This window comes from Salminus brasiliensis, chromosome 4 (genome assembly GCF_030463535.1).
Source record: "Salminus brasiliensis chromosome 4, fSalBra1.hap2, whole genome shotgun sequence".
NCBI classification, from domain to species: Eukaryota; Metazoa; Chordata; class Actinopteri; order Characiformes; family Bryconidae; genus Salminus; species Salminus brasiliensis.
The window spans coordinates 49,545,685-49,569,074 of NC_132881.1; the positions used below are offsets into that span (position 1 = coordinate 49,545,685).

The window sequence follows — 23,390 nt, forward strand, 5'->3', positions numbered from 1 at the left end:
CAGTGAAGGCTCTTACACTCAGCACTGGAGCTAACTTCCTGCCTGAGTCAGCAAAACTAGTTTAGCCACTCCACACGGTTTGAGGACGGTGGCAGATAGCAGAGAGCAGTTAGCACCATGCTAACCGGTGGGGTATACGTTTCAGTTGCCTCATAGCTGCAGTGCTAACTGGTGGAGTGCTGGCTCCAGAGGAACTCTACAGGTCAGCTGCTTCCGTTTGAGGCTCTGCCAAACCATCGCTTTAATCTGGACCCTGTTGTTGTCTGCAAGCTAAATCCATTTATGGCCTCTTTTTTGTACAGAATGTTACACACACACACACACACGCACACACACACACACACACTGCATAATAGAGCTGAACTGTCCGTCAGTCTGGTTAGTTCAGCTGTACCACACCCTCCACTCCCACTGCCCCTCAACCACTTCCTGCTGCAATCGCCCACTTCCTCCACAACCAGTTCAGCTGGAATTCACTAACGCAACAACTCCAACAGCCCAAACACTCACACACACACTCACACACACACACACACACACACACACACACTGCAACCTCTGCCCACACACTAATGACTGCCCAACTCCAGCTACTGTCCCAGTTAAAGCGATAGTTCAATAATCAGATGTACACATTTCCCACCCATCTACACCCCTCTCCTAACTACAGCCACTCCACCGACACACCGTCACTGCTACAGCTTCTTCTGAGGCTATAATCTACACTATATGGACAAAAGTATTGGGACACTCTCATTCACTTGTTCTTCTGAAATCAAGGGTATTAAAGAGCTGATCCTGCTTCTGTTGGAGTAACTGTCTCTACTGTCCAGAGAAGAAGACTTTCTACTAGATTCTGGAGGAGAAGCATTGCTGTGAGGATTTGATTGCATTCAGCAACAAGAGCGTTAGTGTGTTCAGGATGTTGTATGGTAATGATCACCACCCCACCTCATCATCCCCAACTCATCCCATTCAAAAGTGCTGGATGGAGCTCCACCACTGCTCCACACTGAGACCTGGACACATCGAGACTGAGGCTTAGTAGTGGAGTCCGAGTCAGGGCCGAGACAGCGGCGTTGATGCTGAGTAGGTTCAGCGTCGCTGTGAAACCGAGGATTTGTGCAGAGCTCTGCGGCTCCTGAGTGGACTCTCCTAATTAAAATGGACCCTGCTGGACGTAAGGAAGCATGTTTAGACCAGCTGTAGCCGAGCGTTTAATGTAAACCTGCTCGACAGCGCCCTGCACTGGTGCTGCAGTCGCCGGTGGACTGGGAAACCCAGCTGTGATGAGGCATTCATGTAAGAACTGGAGAGTGACTGTCTGGAAAACTGCTGAGTGGGAAACCAGTAACTCACGCTTAACCGACATGTTAATCAGTCTGAGGGGGAGAGCAGCCTTCAGCTCTGAGTGGACCTGATATCCACTCACTGTGTGTGTGTGTGTGTGAGTGTGTGAGTGTGTGTGTGTGTGTGAGTGTGTGAGTGTGTGCGTGTTGATTATCACTCAGGGCTCGGGGTCACCTGCTAGTGGCGCAACTCCTCTAACCGATCTTTCAGAGTGTGTTTTAGTGATAGCGGCAGTGTGTGTGTGTCTGATGAGTCCTGCAGGGCTGAGTGTGTGACCGGTGACTGAACCATCTGACCCCTCCACACACACACACACACACGTCTCTCGCTAAAGCTGCTAGTGCTTATAACGTCATATCAGCCACCCCTCGCCTTACTCTGCGGACACTGTGCAGTGAGACCAGTTCAACAGTATCTCTGTGGTATCCAGTGTGTTTCTGTGGTATCCAGTGTGTTTCTGTGGTGTTCAGTGTTTCTGTGGTTTCCAGTGTTTCTGTGGTATCAGTGTTTCTGTGGTATCCAGTGTGTTTCTGTGGTATCAGTGTTTCTGTGGTATCAGTGTTTATGCGGTATTTAGTGTTTATGTGGTATCCAGTGTTTCTGTGGTATCAGTGTTTCTGTGGTGTTCAGTGTTTCTGAGGTATCAGTGTTTCTGTGGTATCCAGTGTTTCTGTGGTATCAGTGTTTATGCGGTATCCAGTGTTTTTGAGGTATTGAAGGTTGCTCTGGTATGCAGGGTTTCTGTGGTATCCAGTGTTTCTGTGGTATCCAGTGTTTCTGAGGTATCAGTGTTTATGTGGTATCCAGTGTTTTTGAGGTATTGAAGGTTGCTCTGGTATGCAGGGTTTCTGTGGTATCAGTGTTTCTGTGGTATCAGTGTTTATGCGGTATTTAGTGTTTATGTGGTATCAGTGTTTCTGTGGTGTTCAGTGTTTCTGTGGTATCAGTGTTTATGCGGTATTTAGTGTTTATGTGGTATCAGTGTTTCTGTGGTATCAGTGTTTCTGTGGTATCTAGTGTTTATGTGGTATCAGTGTTTCTGTGGTATCAGTGTTTATGTGGTATCAGTGTTTCTGTGGTGTTCAGTGTTTATGTGGTATCAGTGTTTCTGTGGTATCAGTGTTTCTGTGGTGTTCAGTGTTTATGTGGTATCAGTGTTTCTGTGGTATCAGTGTTTATGTGGTATCAGTGTTTCTGTGGTGTTCAGTGTTTATGTGGTATCAGTGTTTCTGTGGTATCAGTGTTTCTGTGGTATCTAGTGTTTATGTGGTATCAGTGTTTCTGTGGTATCAGTGTTTATGTGGTATCCAGTGTTTCTGAGGTATTGAAGGTTGCTCTGGTATGCAGGGTTTCTGTGGTATCAGGGTTTCTGTGGTATCAGTGTTTCTGTGGTATCCAGTGTTTCTGTGGTATCAGTGTTTATGCGGTATCCAGTGTTTCTGTGGTATCCAGTGTTTCTGAGGTATCCAGTGTTTCTGTGGTATCAGTGTTTATGTGGTATCCAGTGTTTCTGTGGTATCCAGTGTTTCTGAGGTATCAGTGTTACTGTGGTATCCAGTGTTTATGTGGTATCAGTGTTTCTGTGATATCCAGTGTTTATGTGGTATCAGTGTTTCTGTGGTATCCAGTGTTTATGTGGTATCAGTGTTACTGTGGTGTCCAGTGTTTATGTGGTATCCAGTGTTTCTGTGGTATCCAGTGTTTCTGAGGTATCCAGTGTTTCTGTGGTATCAGTGTTTATGTGGTATCCAGTGTTTCTGTGGTATCAAGTGTTTCTGAGGTATCAGTGTTACTGTGGTATCAGTGTTTATGTGGTATCAGTGTTTATGCGGTATCCAGTGTTTCTGTGGTATCCAGTGTTTCTGAGGTATCAGTGTTACTGTGGTATCCAGTGTTTCTGTGGTATCCAGTGTTTATGTGGTATCAGTGTTACTGTGGTATCCAGTGTTTCTGTGGTATCCAGTGTTTATGTGGTATCAGTGTTACTGTGATATCCAGTGTTTCTGTGGTATCCAGTGTTTCTGTGGTATCCAGTGTTTCTGAGGTATCAGTGTTACTGTGGTATCAGTGTTTATGTGGTATCCAGTGTTTCTGTGGTATCCAGTGTTTCTGAGGTATCAGTGTTACTGTGGTATCCAGTGTTTCTGTGGTATCCAGTGTTTCTGTGGTATCAGTGTTTATGTGGTATCCAGTGTTTCTGAGGTATCAGTGTTTATGTGGTATCAGTGTTTATGTGGTATCCAGTGTTTCTGAGGTATCAGTGTTTATGTGGTATCCAGTGTTTCTGTGGTATCCAGTGTTTCTGTGGTATCCAGTGTTTCTGAGGTATCAGTGTTTATGTGGTATCCAGTGTTTCTGTGGTATCAGTGTTTCTGTGGTATCCAGTGTTTATGTGGTATCCAGTGTTTCTGTGGTATCAGTGTTTATGTGGTATCCAGTGTTTCTGAGGTATCAGTGTTTCTGTGGTATCAGTGTTTATGTGGTATCCAGTGTTTCTGTGGTATCAGTGTTTATGTGGTATCCAGTGTTTCTGAGGTATCAGTGTTTATGTGGTATCAGTGTTTCTGTGGTATCAGTGTTTATGTGGTATCAGTGTCTCTGTGGTATCCAGTGTTTCTGTGGTATCTGTGTTTCTGTGGTATCAGTGTTTATGCGGTATCCAGTGTTTCTGAGGTATCAGTGTTTCTGTGGTATCCAGTGTTTATGTGGTATCCAGTGTTTATGCGGTATCCAGTGTTTCTGTGGTATCCAGTGTTTATGTGGTATCCAGTGTTTCTGTGGTATCAGTGTTTATGCGGTATCCAGTGTTTCTGTGGTATCCAGTGTTTCTGTGGTATCAGTGTTTCTGTGGTATCCATTGTTTCTGTGGTATCCAGTGTTTCTGTGGTATCCATTGTTTCTGTGGTATCCAGTGTTTCTGTGGTATCAGTGTTTCTGTGATATCCAGTGTTTCTGTGGTATCAGTGTTTCTGTGGTATCCAGTGTTTCTGTGGTATCAGTGTTTCTGTGGTATCCAGTGTTTCTGTGGTATCAGTGTTTCTGTGGTATCCAGTGTTTATGTGGTATCTGTGTGTACATCATGCTTTACTCCTCAGGGTATACAACTGGTACTCCTGAAATAACTAGCGTTATCTGGCAAATAATAAACAAGTTTATCAGAAACAGTAAAAGATGCTGAAGCTGATCTCCAGGTCAGGGCTGGGTTAGATTGTGGAGTGTGTGTGTGTGTGTGTGTGTGTGTGTGCCGTGTGTATAAAGCCCACATCACACACAGGCTCTAATTGAGAAGTGGTTTGTGAACACACACTCAGCTCAGCACGCCATCCGCCACCACAGCAACCCCCATCCCCCATAATGCACTTCTTCCTCCTCTTCACTCTTGGCCTTTGTTTGGACTTGGTCGATATATCAGACCAAACCCTAACTTAACCGTTGCCACGGCAACCACTTTATTATCCACGCACTGCCATCTGCTGCCAACATTAACCTGGCCGAGAAAGAGAGAGAGAGAGGGAGAGAGAGAGGGAGATATACATGGAGTGATGGAGGAGCTGTGTGTATTGATTGGGCTGGATCGATCAGCTCGTTGAGGGTGCAGGTATAAACACGCTCAGCTTCATTCTGCTGATTTCTCCTCTGAATCTCCAGCTTTAGTGTTTAGGTGTTTCTGCTGGACTCCTCCTGACCATGAGCAGATCTGATACTCAGACGTGCTGATCAGAGAACAGCGCCGGACACTTAACGACATTAACATTAAAGAGATATGTCAAGTACAGTGGAAGCACAAGGTAGGTAATAATCTAATAATTCTAATAAAGTGGTCAATGGGTTGCTGGGGGTTATACATACATGCTCTTGGTACATCATATTTTCCTACCGAACAAACAACACCTGTGTGACCTTTCCCCTGATATCCTCAGCTCAGGTCAGATTCCCGAGGCCCGGCTGCAGGAAGTGTGCAGTAAACAGTGCGGCGGAGCCGCTTCAGTGGAGGAAACCACACTGTATACACACCAGCAGGATTCAGCGCAGAGACACTGCGAGACACTCCGGGACAAATCACCACAACACACAGCACTGGGTCCAGTGTTTCTGTGGTGTTCAGTGTTTCTGTGGTGTTCAGTGTTTCTGTGGTATCCAGTGTGTTTCTGTGGTGTCCAGTGTGTTTCTGTAGTGTTCAGTGTTTCTGTGGTGTTCAGTGTTTCTGTGGTATCCAGTGTGTTTCTGTGGTGTCCAGTGTGTTTCTGTAGTGTTCAGTGTTTCTGTGGTGTTCAGTGTTTCTGTGGTATCTGTGTTTCTGTGGTGTTCAGTGTTTCTGTGGTGTTCAGTGTGTTTCTGTGGTGTTCAGTGTGTTTCTGTGGTATCAGTGTTTCTGTGGTATCCAGTGTTTCTGTGGTATCCAGTGTTTCTGTGGTGTTCAGTGTGTTTCTGTGGTATCAGTGTTTATGTGGTATCCAGTGTTTCTGTGGTGTTCAGTGTGTTTCTGTGGTATCAGTGTTTATGCGGTATCCAGTGTTTCTGAGGTATCAGTGTTTCTGTGGTATCAGTGTTTATGTGGTATCCAGTGTTTCTGAGGTATCCAGTGTTTCTGTGGTATCAGTGTTTATGCGGTATCCAGTGTTTCTGTGGTATCCAGTGTTTATGTGGTATCCAGTGTTTCTGTGGTATCCAGTGTTTCTGAGGTATCAGTGTTTCTGTGGTATCAGTGTTTATGTGGTATCCAGTGTTTCTGTGGTATCCAGTGTTTCTGAGGTATCAGTGTTACTGTGGTATCCAGTGTTTCTGAGGTATCAGTGTTTCTGTGGTATCAGTGTTTCTGTGGTATCAGTGTTTATGTGGTATCCAGTGTTTCTGTGGTATCCAGTGTTTCTGAGGTATCAGTGTTACTGTGGTATCAGTGTTTATGTGGTATCCAGTGTTTCTGTGGTATCCAGTGTTTCTGAGGTATCAGTGTTTCTGTGGTATCCAGTGTTTCTGAGGTATCAGTGTTTCTGTGGTATCAGTGTTTATGTGGTATCCAGTGTTTCTGTGGTATCCAGTGTTTCTGAGGTATCAGTGTTTCTGTGGTATCCAGTGTTTCTGAGGTATCAGTGTTTCTGTGGTATCCAGTGTTTCTGTGGTATCAGTGTTTCTGTGGTATCAGTGTTTATGTGGTATCAGTGTTTCTGTGGTATCAGTGTTTATGTGGTATCCAGTGTTTCTGTGGTGTTCAGTGGTATCAGTGTTTCTGTGGTATCCAGTGTGTTTCTGTGGTATTAGTTTTTATGTGGTGTTCAGTGTTTCTGTGGTATCCAGTGTGTTTCTGTGGTATTAGTTTTTATGTGGTGTTCAGTGTTTCTGTGGTGTTCAGTGTTTCTGTGGTATCCAGTGTGTTTCTGTGGTATTAGTTTTTATGTGGTGTTCAGTGTTTCTGTGGTGTTCAGTGTTTATGTGGTGTTCAGTGTGTTTCTGTGGTGTTCAGTGTTTCTGTGGTGTTCAGTGTTTATGTGGTGTTCAGTGTGTTTCTGTGGTGTTCAGTGTTTCTGTGGTGTTCAGTGTTTCTGTGGTGTTCAGTGTTTATGTGGTGTTCAGTGTGTTTCTGTGGTGTTCAGTGTTTCTGTGGTGTTCAGTGTTTATGTGGTGTTCAGTGTGTTTATGTGGTGTTCAGTGTTTCTGTGGTGTTCAGTGTGTTTCTGTGGTGTTCAGTGTTTATGTGGTGTTCAGTGTGTTTCTGTGGTGTTCAGTGTTTATGTGGTGTTCAGTGTGTTTCTGTGGTGTTCAGTGTTTCTGTGGTGTTCAGTGTTTCTGTGGTATCCAGTGTTTCTGTGGTGTTCAGTGTTTCTGTGGTATCCAGTGTTTCTGTGGTGTTCAGTGTTTCTGTGGTGTTCAGTGTGTTTCTGTGGTGTTCAGTGTTTCTGTGGTGTTCAGTGTTTATGTGGTGTTCAGTGTGTTTCTGTGGTGTTCAGTGTTTATGTGGTGTTCAGTGTGTTTCTGTGGTGTTCAGTGTTTCTGTGGTGTTCAGTGTTTCTGTGGTATCCAGTGTTTCTGTGGTGTTCAGTGTTTCTGTGGTATCCAGTGTTTCTGTGGTGTTCAGTGTGTTTCTGTGGTGTTCAGTGTTTATGTGGTGTTCAGTGTTTCTGTGGTGTTCAGTGTTTCTGTGGTATCCAGTGTTTCTGTGGTGTTCAGTGTGTTTCTGTGGTGTTCAGTGTTTCTGTGGTGTTCAGTGTTTCTGTGGTATCCAGTGTGTTTCTGTGGTATTAGTGTTTATGTGGTGTTCAGTGTTTCTGTGGTATCAGTGTTTCTGTGGTATCCAGTGTGTTTCTGTGGTATTAGTGTTTATGTGCTGTTCAGTGTTTCTGTGGTGTTCAGTGTGTTTCTGTGGTATTAGTGTTTATGTGGTGTTCAGTGTTTCTGTGGTGTTCAGTGTTTCTGTGGTATCCAGTGTGTTTCTGTGGTATTAGTGTTTATGTGGTGTTCAGTGTTTCTGTGGTGTTCAGTGTTTCTGTGGTATCCAGTGTGTTTCTGTGGTATTAGTGTTTATGTGGTGTTCAGTGTTTCTGTGGTGTTCAGTGTTTATGTGGTGTTCAGTGTGTTTCTGTGGTGTTCAGTGTTTCTGTGGTGTTCAGTGTTTCTGTGGTATCCAGTGTTTCTGTGGTGTTCAGTGTTTCTGTGGTATCCAGTGTTTCTGTGGTGTTCAGTGTGTTTCTGTGGTGTTCAGTGTTTATGTGGTGTTCAGTGTTTCTGTGGTGTTCAGTGTTTCTGTGGTATCCAGTGTTTCTGTGGTGTTCAGTGTGTTTCTGTGGTGTTCAGTGTTTCTGTGGTGTTCAGTGTTTCTGTGGTATCAGTGTTTCTGTGGTATCCAGTGTGTTTCTGTGGTATTAGTGTTTATGTGCTGTTCAGTGTTTCTGTGGTGTTCAGTGTGTTTCTGTGGTATTAGTGTTTATGTGGTGTTCAGTGTTTCTGTGGTGTTCAGTGTTTCTGTGGTATCCAGTGTGTTTCTGTGGTATTAGTGTTTATGTGGTGTTCAGTGTTTCTGTGGTGTTCAGTGTTTCTGTGGTATCCAGTGTGTTTCTGTGGTATTAGTGTTTATGTGGTGTTCAGTGTTTCTGTGGTATTAGTGTTTATGTGGTATCCAGTGTGTTTCTGTGGTATTAGTGTTTATGTGGTGTTCAGTGAAGGAAGGTACAATAAAATAATAGTAATAACCACTGAGGATAGAAAAAAACAGAAGACTGTAAACTCAGACTGTAAATCGGATGTACATAGAACTGTACTGTTATATAAGTGTAATAAACTGTGTATATACACTGAGACGGTTCATCAGCTCACTGAGCGTGCAAGTGCATGTGCTGTCTGGCTGCAGCCATGCACTTCATGTTCACTGGCACTGAATGATTTCTCCCTTTTCATTGGTCTCCTGGCAGGCTGACCTCAGAGACTGTTGCTATGGTGTCTGTTTCCCATCAAAGTATGTGCAGGCATGTGAGCTCCTCACACACACACACACACATACATGGTGAAGGATATACACCTTGAGTTAAAGAAGGTCATATACCTTTAATCCTCACTGAATAACAATAAATACTAAAGAGCTCATCTACATTCACCACATGGAGAAAAGTATTGGGACACCTGCTCTTTCACTGTTCTTCTGAAATCAAGGGTAAGGGAGTAACGTCTCCACTGGCCAGGGAAGAGGGCTTTTAACTTGATTTTGGAGGAGCAGTGCTGTGGGATTTGATTGTATACAGCAACAAGAGTGTTAGTGATGTTCACCACCCCACCTCATCCCTAACTCCCCACCATCATTCCAGAGAACACAGCTCCTCCACTGCTCCACAGCTCCTCAATGCTGGGGGGCTTTATACCCCTCTAGCCCACGCCTGGCATTATTAGGCAGCATGGAGCCAATAGGGTCATGATGTTGATCTGCTCCAGAGAGTCCTATTCTATTGGCAGTACTTCTTCTCTACAGGGACTAGACAAGCTGTGTGTGCATTTGCACATCTGTGTCAGCAATGGGTGCAGCTTAAATCAGCTGAATGCATTCATTAGAAGGGGTGTCCGCAAACATTTGGACATACAGTATAGTGCAATACTCCTGATTTCAGAAGAAACAATGAATAAGCTGGTGTCCCAATACTTTTGCCCATATAGTATATATGTACTGAGCAGGCCATGCAAACACACACAGCTCCAAAACAAACACACTGTGTGTGTGTGTGTATCCAGCAGCTGCTTGGCCTGCACATTCTTCAGATCAAATTCCACACACACCGGACATCTGAAACCTGTGGGCCCGGTGACGTCACGGCCGGACCCTTGTACAGTTTCAGCTGTGAAGGACGAGCGCAGTGAGAGAAAATCAATAACACACATACACACACACACACACACACACACACACACACACACACAAACTAGCACATTTACACCAGTAAACCCCACCCCTCTCTCTCCACACCCCCCACATGTTTGGTGTTTATGTACTGTTAGCACTGAAGCTATGAGGCTAAAGTATCTGGACGGTCAGTTCAGATGCTTATGGTGGCCCCATCCAATATTATATTATATATATATATATATATATTGAAGCTTATACAACACCAACTGGAATGTGAGCAAAATTGGATTTCTTCATAAATTGCACTACGTGTCCAAATGTTTGTGGACATATTATTTTATTTAGCTATATTCAGCTGGTACACCCATTGTGTAGCTCATATAATCTCTATAGAAAAGCACTGACCAATAGAAAGGGATAATCAGGAGCAGCCACGATCACATGATCACACTGTGCCTAATGCCAGTTGGAGGGGGAGATCTTATTTCCTCCCTCCTAGATCTTCCTCCATCAGCTGTGAGTGGTGTTATTATTGAACAGTGGAAGAGTTTAGGAGGAACAGCTCACAGAGAGCAGCTCAGCCACCGAGTGTCTGTCAGACCACGTAAAGTTACAGAGCGGGGTCAGGGCCGAGTGCTGAGCTCAGAGCAGAGTGCAGAAAAGCCTCAGACTGACTCAGTAACTGCAGCAGAGCTCCAGACCTGCTGCTGCTGCTGGTGGAGCTGCAGAGAGGGAGCGGTTTAGAATGGGATGTCCTAAAAGCTCATGTAATGTGGAGATGTCCCAATACTTTTGTCCATATAGTGTATTTTAGAAACTGTGTTTATTTCGGGTTCTTCTGGGAAGGCCATGAGAATGTTTAGAGAAAACACCCCAACACCTACCCACACCCTGCCAACAGACCCCAGGAGACAGCTTATCAGCAGCAGAGATGCAGGCTCGGTGAACAGCCAGGGCAGATTTGTCTGATACACACCCTCACACACACACCCTCACACACACACCCTCACACGTGTGTAATGAAAAATCCCCTCAGCGCAGTGATGTCTGTCTGAAATGGCATGCGGTTTCTCTTCCTGTGTGGTGGCGCGCTACTTAAAGTTCATAACACGCTCTCTCATTCGGAGGTCTGGCACATGTGCTGCTGTTGCTTTTCTCTGTCTGACGTGACGCTATCACCACCATCTACACAAACCACGCTAACCTCTTCTGAGAAACATTCATTAGCCTGGTGCTAACCGCAGGCCTAAATCATCACACACTCTCCTGAAAACTGTGGGGAGGTGTTCAGTAATCGCTAATAGATCCGAATACACTTATTTATAGCTTCTGACTAAGTGACAAACAACACCAGGCCTCTGGAAGTCTGCTACACAGTGTTCTTAACCTACTCTATGTGTCCAAATGTTTGCAGACACCCCAGCTACTTGTGTAATTGTTCAAATGATGAAAAGCAGATCAACTAGATGAACCTATTGGCTCCATGCTGCCTAATAATGCCAGGCGTGGGCTAGTAGAGGGGTATAAAGCCCCCCAGCATTGAGGAGCTGTGGAGCAGTGGAAGAGCTGTGTTCTCTGGGACGCTCATGTCGCTGAATGCAATCAAATCCTCACAGCAATGCTCCCCCTCCAATATCTGGTAGAAAGTCCTCTTCTCTGGACAGTAGAGACAGTTACTCCAGCAGAAGCAGGATCAGCTCTTTTAATACCCTTGATTTCAGAGGAAACAACAAGTGAGCAGGTGTCCCAATACTTTTGTCAATTTAGTGGAAATGTGGTGGTGCTCCTGTTCTCTGTGTGATGTGATGCTTTCACAACAATCTACAGAAACCACGCTAACCTCTTCTGAGAAACCCGAGGCAGCGAGAGAATCCCCTCAGATTTCTGCTAACTGCGCTAGCTGCTGCAGCTAAACCGCTTCAAAGAAGCACTGTTTCACATGAGCTCAGGTTCGAGGAAAACGAACACCAGGGCTTCTTAGAACCAGTCGTTAATAAAAAAACACATTATCTGTTACGTGTGACAGAACAGAAAGTGTAAGCTGAGTCATGCTAAACGTAGCCACTTCAGGCTAATCTCTGTAAACGTAGGCTGCGCTTCTTTACAGCGCGAGCAGGAATTAATGTGCAGTGTGTTTTTAAACAGTGTGTAGGTGTGCACTGGTAGCATGCCATAAACACACTGAGCCACGTGCTACTATGCTAACCCCTATGCTGACTTTAGCTTATGTCACTTTCCAGAAGCTAGCTGCTGCTAGCATGGCTTATACAGTGACAATGTGAGGGAAAGCGGAAGCTACAAGGCTAACATACACATGGGCTAACAGAGCTAAGAGCAGTAGTAGCATCATGTAGCCTCTCTGTACTTCAGTCCATGTTCTAGATAACAGTGAGCGATACAGTGTCTGAGAGAACATCAGCAGGTCGGGCAGTTTTAACAGTGCAGGTTAAGCAGGTCAGTACACTAAATATTAACGTACCGAGTATGAATTGTGTTCATTTGAGTATACTCAACTTTGACGCCATCATCAATGCTACACACTACATACTCACTCAACATCTACTTAGTATTACTAATTAGCCTTTGTGCAATTGGGACACACCCTCGGCCTCCAGAAGGCTGTTTACAGTGTGCAGGAACTGAGCCACCCTGGGCTAAGCTTTACACATTTTGGCTAACTGCCTTCCGGCTCGAGCAGCACTTAATGGTGTGTAAAGCTGGCATAAACACACTGAGACACGTGCTACTATGCTAACCACCATTCTAACTTTACCTTACCTCACTTGCCGGAAGCTAGCTGCTGCCATAGAGACTCAGCTCAGCTTCGAGGCTGTGAGGGGAAACTGGGGGCTACAGGGCTAATATCGCTAGCTGACACTGTATAACCGCACTGGTGTCTATACACACATGGGCTAGCCTAGCTAAAAACAGTAGCCACGTATTTCCAGCTCACTGAGAACCATTTGAACACAGTTCTAGGAATGTTCTTACAATATGTGCCGTAAGGATGGTTAGCATCACAATATGTTATGAAAGTAACGTTCTTAAAACTAAAAACCTTGATACAACTGATATTTAATGAAAGTGACATACAACCTTTTTCAAAGTAAAGAATTGGAGCGTTTATGATATATGATGTGTGGATGACTGAATGAATCAGACACAGATGATGCTAATAAGCTGTGGTGCAGCCATCTTGGATTGAAACGGCTTGTGGGGGCGTTCTGGTTAAGATTTACAACTTGTAAGTTTGCGCAGTGCTACACTTAGCTATTAGCATTAGAACAGCTACACGTCTAAACGATCCCGTTTCTAAGACTTGATTATGTGGTTTCTGACGCTGTAGGACACACTTCTGACGCTGAATGGACTGAAGAATGGAGAACACTCAGGCCTCGAGACGGCTGTTTACAGCGTTAGCCACCTTAAGCTAATCTTTAAAACATTTTGGCTAACAGCCTTACAGCTCAAGCAGGAATGAATGTCAGTGTGTTTAAACAGTGTGTAGATGCACACTGGTAGTGCAGCAGGCAAAGCTAGCATAAACATCCTGAGATACCTGCTGTGATGCTAAATGCTATGCTAACACGCTAACTTCTTTATGCTGCTGGCAGCTGCAGTGGAAAAAGTGTAAGGCTTGTCGTTGCACTTTAAGAAGAAGAGAAATTGAACATTTATTGAGGAAAAGCGTCTAAAAAAGGCTTGTTTAAATAGATGTATGATAGAATGCACAATTTAAACGAGACCTAAAAATGCCCAATTTCAGTCAATAATTGTTGAAAAGTTATGAACAAAATGCAGAATTTCGTTAAACAATCAGTTGCTGTTTGGAGGCGGTCTAGGTTGGCATGGTCCGCACCTACTCCTCGAGCGCCAGCCATGCCCGCCCAGCCTGGCATATTTAGAGCAGGCGGCCGAGAGCGAGGCGGCGCTTTCTTTGGGCCGAGTTACGTAACGCTGGCACAGGGAATGCTGGGATATGTTTGTAAACATAGCCGCCACGTGCACGCGGCCACATGGAGGAGCGGGCAAAGCCTGACATTGATACACTCGGTCACAAACACACACACACACACACACTCGGCATCTCCAAGCTTGCGACAGAGTGCGGTGTGTATTAATGCCGGGTTTTCACCAAAAACTGGAAGAGCCAGCTGCTCTGGGGTCGGCGACCAGCTTACAGGTTAGAAACGCTTAGTGCTAAACGCTATAAACGTATGATGACAAAAGTATTGGGACATTTGCTCATTCATTGTTTCTTCTGAAATTAAGGATATTAAAAAGTTAATGTCTCTACTGTCCAGGAAAGAAGACTTTCTGCTAGATTTTGGAGGAGTATTGCTGTGAGGATTTGATTGCATTCAGCAACAGGAGCGTTAGTAATGTTGGATCTCATCCTTCCCAACTACCCAACTACTTCATCCTATCCAAAAGTACTGGATGGAGCTCCTCCACCATCACTCCAGAGAACACAGTTCCTCCACTGCTCCACAGCTCCTCAATGCTGGGGGGCTTTATACCCCTCTAGTCCACGCCTGGCATTATTAGGCAGTATGGAGCCAATAGGGTCATGATGTTGATCTGCTCCAGAGAGTCCTATTCTATTGGCAGTACTCCTCCAACATTTTTGTGTGCATTTGCACATCTGTGTCAGCAATGGGTGCAACTTAAAGTAGCTAAACACATTCATTAGAAGGGGTGTCCACAAACATTTGGACATATAGTGTAGGTAGGTTGGGCAATAATATCCCCCAAGCAAAGAGAGAACTAGCGACTGCGGTTCCAAAACAGTTCCACTTCCCTCCTCGCTGCATTTCAGCAAATTCCAACAAGTGCATTAACCCTGACAGGTCTGGAGCTGTTATTGGTGTTAGAGGTGGCAAATAATCAGGTCCAGAAAGTGAAAATCCGCCCCAGGATTTTGTTCTGCAGCAGAGCTGCCCAGGCAGTTGGAACAAAATCCTGGGGCAGATTTTCACTTTCTTTACACCAATGATTGATCTGCTATTTGTGTCACTTCTGACTTTACTACCTGACTTCACCGATGCTCTCATGTGCCTGAATGCAATCAAACCCTCCTCACAGCAATGTTCCGACATCCACTGTAAAGCCTTCCCAGAACAGCAGAACGACAGCACAGGGGGACAAATTCCCAGCTAAATTTCCTTCGGGATCAATAAAGTATCTATTGATCTAGCTAACAGCCTTGATATCAGGAGGGACACTGGAGTGTCTGTAAACTTTTGGACGCTGTGTGTGTATATATATATATATATGGGTGTAAACAACGGCCTTGCCTTGATTTCCTGCTCTGTGAGGGAGCGGCAGCCGAGCAGCCTCCTCCCCAAACCCAAACCTGTTCCACCACGTCGGCCTGCAAACAGCCTCAGGCTACAAATGCAATACACACTGGAGCTGAGGTCACAGGTTACAGCCCCACTGCAGAGCTTTAGCATTACAGCTGAACGCCATGGAGACCGCACACGCCCACCGCAGGGGGAACTGTCCTGACTGTGGGAGTCACCTAAGGGGGCTTAAAGCGATAGTTTGGCAAAAGGTCCAATTTCCCTCCCAAGTCGTGTTTGAGTGCTTCTTTAGTTTTACACTGGAACTACGAGCTCCGCTAATGCAGCTAACACGGAATGGAGGCTTATACCCCACCAATTAGCATGGTGCTAACTGCATGCCTCTCCTTAAACTGTGAGGAGGGGTTCAGTAATCTCTAACAGTCTATTAGAGATATATGCTGAATAATGTGGACACTGAATAATCGCTTTAAAGACTAGGCATGAATGGCTGTGAATCCTCTTCATTGATCTGTCCTTCTCCCTCGTGGTCTCTTTAAGAGTGAGATCTCTCTTCTCCACGGGGGAGTGTCCAAATCTGGAACATTCCCTGGACAGGGGTCACCTCGACCCCAGGAGCACTGACCACTACAGAGGGCTTCTTTAGGATTATCATGTGGGGGGAGGGGGGCTTTTTTAGGACACAGTGAGACGTAAAGCACAACCAGGACTCTGTGCTGAACAGCCCTGAAACCCACAGTGGACATCACATCCATCACATCCATCACATCCATCACAAACGGGGTTCAACTTAAAAGGGACGTCCAAATATTTCTGAACATTCTTTCAGAGTGTGGGTTTGGAGTGAAATGCTCGGTTCTGGATAAGCTCCCCCAGTCAGAGCTGTTCTACAGTGGAGGTTCTAGATAAGCTCCTCCAGTCAGAGCTGTGGTTCTACAGTGGAGGTTCTAGATAAGTAGACGTCTGAGGCTCTAATAAAAGCTCCTCACAGAAAGTTCTTTAAACTGTAATCTGAGATTCAGTAGAGAAGAGTGGAGCTGGACTGCAGGAATCATTACACATGATAACAGACTGAGCTGAGCAAGAGCGCCAATGATCAGCCAGAACACACACACACTCACACACACACACACACACACACACACACATACACACACACACACACACACTCACACACACACACACTCACACACATACACACACACACTCACACACACACACACACACACACACACACACACACTCACTCACACACACACTCACACACACACACACACACACACACACACACACACTCACACACACACACTCACACACACACACACACACACACACACACACACACTCACACACACACACACACACACACACACACACACACACACAATGCCTCACTAGCTCCCCATAATCAGCTCAGCACTGTTTTATGTTTAATGCTAGTAGTAGAAACTAATAGCCAGTAGTTAGCCTAACATATGCTCGTCCTTTAGCATTCACTGTTAGCAACGTTAGCATTTCTATAGCCCTTTGCTAATTAGCATCTGTTTGTTTTCATTTACTGTTAGCGACATGGGCCTTTGACTAAAACATTAGCATTAGCATTTCCTCAGCGGGAGCGGGTATCATTGTGGTGTTGGTTTAGTAACGTTCTGCCTCTGGGATTAATGCGATTTATTTACGCCTTCATCTCAAACACATTCTATAGCCATTTCAGCTTCAGCGGACGGATCGGAGCAGGGGAAAAGCTCCTGCTAGCATTAGCATTAGCATTAGCATTAACATTAGAGCTGCAGCTCATTACAGTAAGGCTGAATTCCTCCACTGCATTAGTATTAGCATCTGCACCTCCTCCTCCTCCTCCTCCTCCTCCTCTCTCTACGTTGTTTATTTACAACATCCCATTAGCATCCTGCGGCTGTAGCTGGCAGGCGTGCTGCCGTTTCTCTCTCACTCAGAGAGGCATTGAAAGGCACAGCAGCGGAATACACAAAGCCAAATCCACAACCAGGAGGAAAAAGATCCACGGCCTTTATCTGCCTTATTCCAGCAGCTAATTAGCATGCAAATCCTCCCGCTGACGGTTCAGATATACAGCAGGAGGAAAGCAGGAGGTCGTTCACTGTTCATCTGTACAGTGAAAACAGGGGTCACCCAGAATCACAATCACCTGTACTTCACATCACAATACACACACACACACACACATATATGTGTATATATATATACAGTCATATTTGGAGTGTTTCTATTGGTCAGTTCATCCTGAAATTCTGATACAGTATGAAGAACAACTGCAGAATCACTTTATGGAGAAACAAACCATTTGTTTATAAACCATTTACAAGACCTTTATATATTTTTAAAAAATCACTTAGGAGGATAATGTTACTTTTTATATTTATAAACATATATATGGCAAATAGTGCACATAAGATAAGATAGTCCTTTATTAGTCCCGCAGTGGGGAAATTCCCATATATGTATATATGGTCATATATATACATATATACCTATATATTTTTTTGAAGGCTAGTTAAGCTAACTAAACTACTGTATAATGTTTATAAAGCATTTATAACCACTACATTGAGAAATGTAATGTTGTTTTTGTTGTTTTTCTCTGTTAATATCTCAGAATATGACTTTATCACAGGGCTGGGTGATATGGTAAAATACTACATCACAATATTTAAAGACTTTTTTAGCGATACACAATAGCTACACCAGCTCTGCTTTATCACACTAAATCAAATATATGAGTACTGAGGGCTTTAACAACTGCTGTTTACACAAAGCAGCTCTACAGGAGTCAGTAACAGGACAAGTAATTCACTCCTGCCCAAGCGCTGGGAAACTGCTGGGTCAGCGGAGAACGTCATCCCGGGTCAGAGCTTTCTGCCTTCTCTCCAAACCTCTTCACACAAAGCCGAGCAAACCAGGATATCTTCCATAACATACGACACACATTCTTTGGTGTTTTTGGAGGGAAAACAAAGCCCAGGCTATCCTCCCTCTCCCTCCACTCTCTGTCTATGCCTCTCTCTCTCTCTCTCTCTCTGTGTCTCAGTCTAATGGAGCTGCAGGGTCCTGTTACGCTCGCCAGACTCTTCTTCTCCTCTTCCTTTGTGTTTCTGCCGCCACTCAGAGCTCACCGTGATGAAAGCTGATTTAGGGGACGCACAAAGCCCCAGCCATCCCCCCGACACACACACACACACACACACACACACACACTCTTAAAGAACCAGGCAGGAAAATAAGCAGCTCGACCACGTCACCAGAATCAACACACAGTCTGACACAGTAAACAAAGGCAGTGAGGAAAGCTGGAGCTGATTTCTGCAGATAAAGCTCCCCCACCTCTGAACGCTGCACTGCTACAGGCTCACGGATCACACATGCATTCCCGGCTGTACTCAGGGTTAGGGTTACAGCACTGTTTTCATTTCTTACACACTGTTAAAACCAGCACTGTGCTCTAAAGTATCGCCAGCAGCTCACTGATTATCTCTTAGAAAACAGTTATAATGTATTATTGCACTTTATAACGTCAGTAACTGTGTTATTACATGTGTAATTACTATATTCAGTATCGGGTTATGGAAACTGCTCGCTTCAGCTCCTTCACACATGTCAGAGTTTGTTGTTGTGCTCTAGGTTCACCAACAAGGATGGGGTGCCCAAACTTTTGCATGACTGGATATATTGTGCATGTAAGTGTCTGAGGTAAGAACCTCCCTAAACAGACTGAGCTCTCCAGCAGCAAACACACACTCAGTTTAACCCACAAGGCTGATTCCCAGCATTAGACCACACTCTACACACACTCTACACACACTGTAAACACACTCTACACACACTGTACACACACTGTAAACACACTCTACACACACTCTACACACACTCTACACACACTGTACACACACTCTACACACACTGTAACAGCTGATTTCTGCTGGATACAAACTCAGGAGTGAAAAGAGCAGATCATGCAGACGGACGTGATTCTAATGTCTGCATCACTTCTGTGTGAATAAAGCAATAAAGCATAATAAATACAGTAAATACATGTAATAACACTTTCATCTTGTTTTCTCATGCATTGAATATATATTTATATGATGCATGTATAATAACACAGTTGGATTATATGTATATGTTTTCTGTTTTTCATTGTGTTGAATTCAAAAGTGCGCTCCAAAGTGCCATATCAAACAATAAAAACCAAGAGGGGTGTACAAACTTTAACACATGGCTATATAAGCATAGTTATGATAAATAATAAGTGTTATTACACACATATTTATATATATATTAATATATATTTATATATATAATACATTAATATTGAATGTTTTATGGGAAAAGCACTGTTTTAGCCTCGTCTACCTCGAATGTTAAAATTGCTCATAAACTCATGTTCGGAAATTTCATGAAAATGAAAAGTTAATTCACTTATTTTAACTTCAACAGGAACGGGACGCACAAACCTTAGAACTCATCTGTGTACATGATTACAGTGCTACGCTTGGTCTCAGGCCAAATAGATACATCTGTGTGTGTTATAACATAGTTATGAACATATTACTGCATTGAGGCAGTGTTACTACACACACTAACACACTGATCACCTGATCAAATCAGCACTGTGTTCACCTCTACACTTACTTTCACTCAGAGAATCAACAAGAACTGGGGTGCACAAACTTTTGCATGACTATATATCTATATGTGTGTGTATGTATATGCATGCATTACAGAAACATGAAGCCAAACAGTGCTACAGCTCTGTGTTATTACATTGTTATAAATGTATTATTACCTGACCCCCTTACGCTCTGTGATGTTAATAACACCCATTTATTATTATTATTAATCAGAAACTGGTGGTTCTGAGACGTTTAAGAGGTTATAGAGCGTTAGTAACATTGTTATTACATATGTAATCACTATATTAACAGGAATTGGGTGCACATGACTCTAGCACATGATACATGGGTTCCTTCCAAATATGTATGTGTGTTATTACATTGTTATACATGTATTACTGCGTTTAAAGCAATGTAATAACAGTGTTATTACATCTGTAATTACTATATTTAATGTTTTATTAACATGGAAGTGATGCACACACTAAAATGATGTCAGTTTGCATAACTGTTTTCAGGGTTTATGTCTATATATGCCAAAACGTCCTATATGTGCATACACCGGCCTTTGTGTAGTCATAACTTTACACACACACAAACACACACACACACACACACACACACACAGAAACTCAAAAAGTGACCAAATTTCCCCCCAAATTTTTAAAGTGTGCGTCCAAACAAAGGAGAGTGAGCACTTTCAGAGGGAGGCTGAATTTTCTCCCCTCTCAGACCCTCTCGCTCGCCCAGAGTTTGGTAAATAATGCCTTTCAAAGGTCACTCTCTCTCTCTCTCTCTCTCTCTCTCTCTGTATCTCTCTATGTCTCTCACTCACATTCCTGCCGCCGGTGGAGACTTCCACCATGCCTCATTAAAGCCTCGAGGAGCCATGTCCAGAGCAAAGACAGAAAAAGGGACGAGAGACTGAGACGTAGAGGGAAAAAAGAAGGAGAGAGAAAGGGCGAGAGAGGTTCAGAGAGTGAGGAGAGAGAGAGAAATGTCAGCCATGTTGGGTTAAAGCAGAGTGTTAAAGGCTCCAGAGGTTTGGACGCACACACACACTTCACAGAGGGACAGGAGAGAAAACACACACTCATGCACACACACACACACACGCGCTCTGCTCTCACCTGGTTCCGCCTCGGCGCGCTGTGTGGAATCCCGGCGCGACGGCGTCTCGCTGCGAAAGTACTCCTAAAGGGCAGCCATCTTGTTTCCTTGTGTGTGAAGCGCACCGCTCCACATCAATATTCATGGGTAAGGGAGTGACGTCCTCGATCGCCCACACCGCCGTCTGCGCCAACAAAACACACGCACGCCGCAGGGTCCCCGCAAACACACACTCCCGCACGCAGTGCAGCCCGCAATGGCCAGGGCGGGGCGAGCAAGCCCGTCCACTATAGTCCAGTGAGTGTGTGAGTGAGTGTGTGTGAGTGTGTGTGAGTGTGTGTGAGTGTGTGAGTGGAAGTGAAGCCCGAGCTAAACTGAACTGCAAACCCTCTCTCTCTCTCTCTCTCTCTCTCTCTCTCTCTTCCTGCTGAGTCTTCCCCCAGCACAAAGGACCGAGTTTCTTCTTCTCTCTCTCTCTTTTCTCTCTCTGTCACTCGCCCCCACTTCTTTCTCTCTCTTTTTTTCAGCCTCAGCCGCACACAATAGTGCACACACACACACACACACACACACACACACTCTCTGTGGGCTGGCTGGAAGCAGTGGAGTGGAGTGTGTGTGGCTCCAAGAAGGTGGAGAGGAAGGGGAAACCCATGAAGAGAGAAAAAAACACACCCCCTCACACACACACACACACACACATTCACACACACACACACACACACACTCACACACACACACACAGTCCTGACACAGGAAGTGACTCAAACAGTCTCTCTTAGTTCTATCTCTCTCTCTCTCTCTCTTTACTTCTCTCTCTCTCTCTCTCTCTTTACTTCTATCTCTCTCTCTCTCTCTCTTTACTTCTCTCTATCTCTCTCTCTCTCTTTACTTCTATCTCTCTCTCTCTCTCTCTCTCTCTCTCTCTCTTTACTTCTATCTCTCTCTCTCTCTTTACTTCTATCTCTCTCTCTCTCTCTCTTTACTTCTCTCCCTCTCTCTCTCTCTCTTTACTTCTATCTCTCTCTCTCTCTTTACTTCTATCTCTCTCTCTCTCTCTCTTTACTTCTCTCCCTCTCTCTCTCTCTCTTTACTTCTATCTCTCTCTCTCTCTTTACTTCTATCTCTCTCTCTCTCTCTCTTTACTTCTATCTCTCTCTCTCTCTTTACTTCTATCTCTCTCTCTCTCTTTACTTCTATCTCTCTCTCTCTCTTTACTTCTATCTCTCTCTCTCTCTTTACTTCTCTCCCTCTCTCTCTTTACTTCTATCTATCTCTCTCTCTCTTTTTACTTCTATCTCTCTCTCTCTCTCTCTTTACTTCTATCTCTCTCTCTCTCTCTCTTTACTTCTCTCCCTCTCTCTCTCTCTCTTTACTTCTATCTCTCTCTCTCTCTTTTTACTTCTATCTCTCTCTCTCTCTCTCTTTACTTCTATCTCTCTCTCTCTCTTTACTTCTCTCCCTCTCTCTCTTTACTTCTATCTCTCTCTCTCTCTCTCTCTCTCTCTCCCTCTCTCTTTACTTCTATCTCTCTCTCTCTCTTTACTTCTATCTCTCTCTCTCTCTCTTTTTACTTCTCTCCCTCTCTCTCTCTTTTTACTTCTCTCCCTCTCTCTCTCTTTTTACTTCTCTCCCTCTCTCTCTCTCTCTTTACTCCTCTCTCTCTCTCTCTCTCTCTCTCTCTCTCTCTCTCCCTCTCTCTCTATGTCCTGCTCTGAAGCTGGACTGGAGTCAGTCTGTAACTGTTACAGTCAGGCTCTGTTACTGACCTCTGATTCTGGCCTCCAGGGGGCAGTGCTGAGTGTGTACACCACAGCCGAGCAGGCTGTTTACACCGGCCACATGGGCAACAGAGACAATTCCACCGGCAGGACGCACACACAAACAAACACACATATACACCCACAAACACACACACACATACACACACACACACACACACACACACATACAGCTGTGTGCAGCTGGGTTTCCTGTGGACGACATGAGAGAGTCCTGTGTACTGTTATACAGCATTAATAACCTGCATACTGTTATACAGCATTAATAACCTGCATACTGTTATACAGCATTAATAACCTGTGTACTGTTATACAGCATTAATAACCTGCATACTGTTATACAGCATTAATAACCTGTGTACTGTTATACAGCATTAATAACCTGTGTACTGTTATACAGCATTAATAGCCTGTGTACTGTTATACAGCATTAATAACCTGCATACTGTTATACAGCATTAATAACCTGCATACTGTTATACAGCATTAATAACCTGCATACTGTTATACAGCATTAATAACCTGTGTACTGTTATACAGCATTAATAACCTGCGTACTGTTATACAGCATTAATAACCTGTGTACTGTTATACAGCATTAATAACCTGCATACTGTTATACAGCATTAATAACCTGCATACTGTTATACAGCATTAATAACCTGCATACTGTTATACAGCATTAATAACCTGTGTACTGTTATACAGCATTAATAACCTGCATACTGTTATACAGCATTAATAACCTGCATACTGTTATACAGCATTAATAACCTGTGTACTGTTATACAGCATTAATAGCCTGTGTACTGTTATACAGCATTAATAGCCTGTGTACTGTTATACAGCATTAATAACCTGCATACTGTTA

General features: G+C 44.2%; 1 protein-coding gene across 1 annotated transcript in view; it reads right to left on the reverse strand.

Annotated features, from left to right (window-relative positions):
• The window catches only part of tet2 (tet methylcytosine dioxygenase 2), a 53,438-nt gene extending 32,219 nt beyond the window's left edge, over positions 1–21,219 (reverse strand). Inside the window, exon 1 of the mRNA XM_072678617.1 lies at positions 20,759–21,219. The gene's annotated coding sequence lies outside the window, so the exon portion shown is untranslated. The remainder of the gene's footprint in view (positions 1–20,758) is intronic.
• Between the last annotated feature and the right edge of the window lie 2,171 nt (positions 21,220–23,390).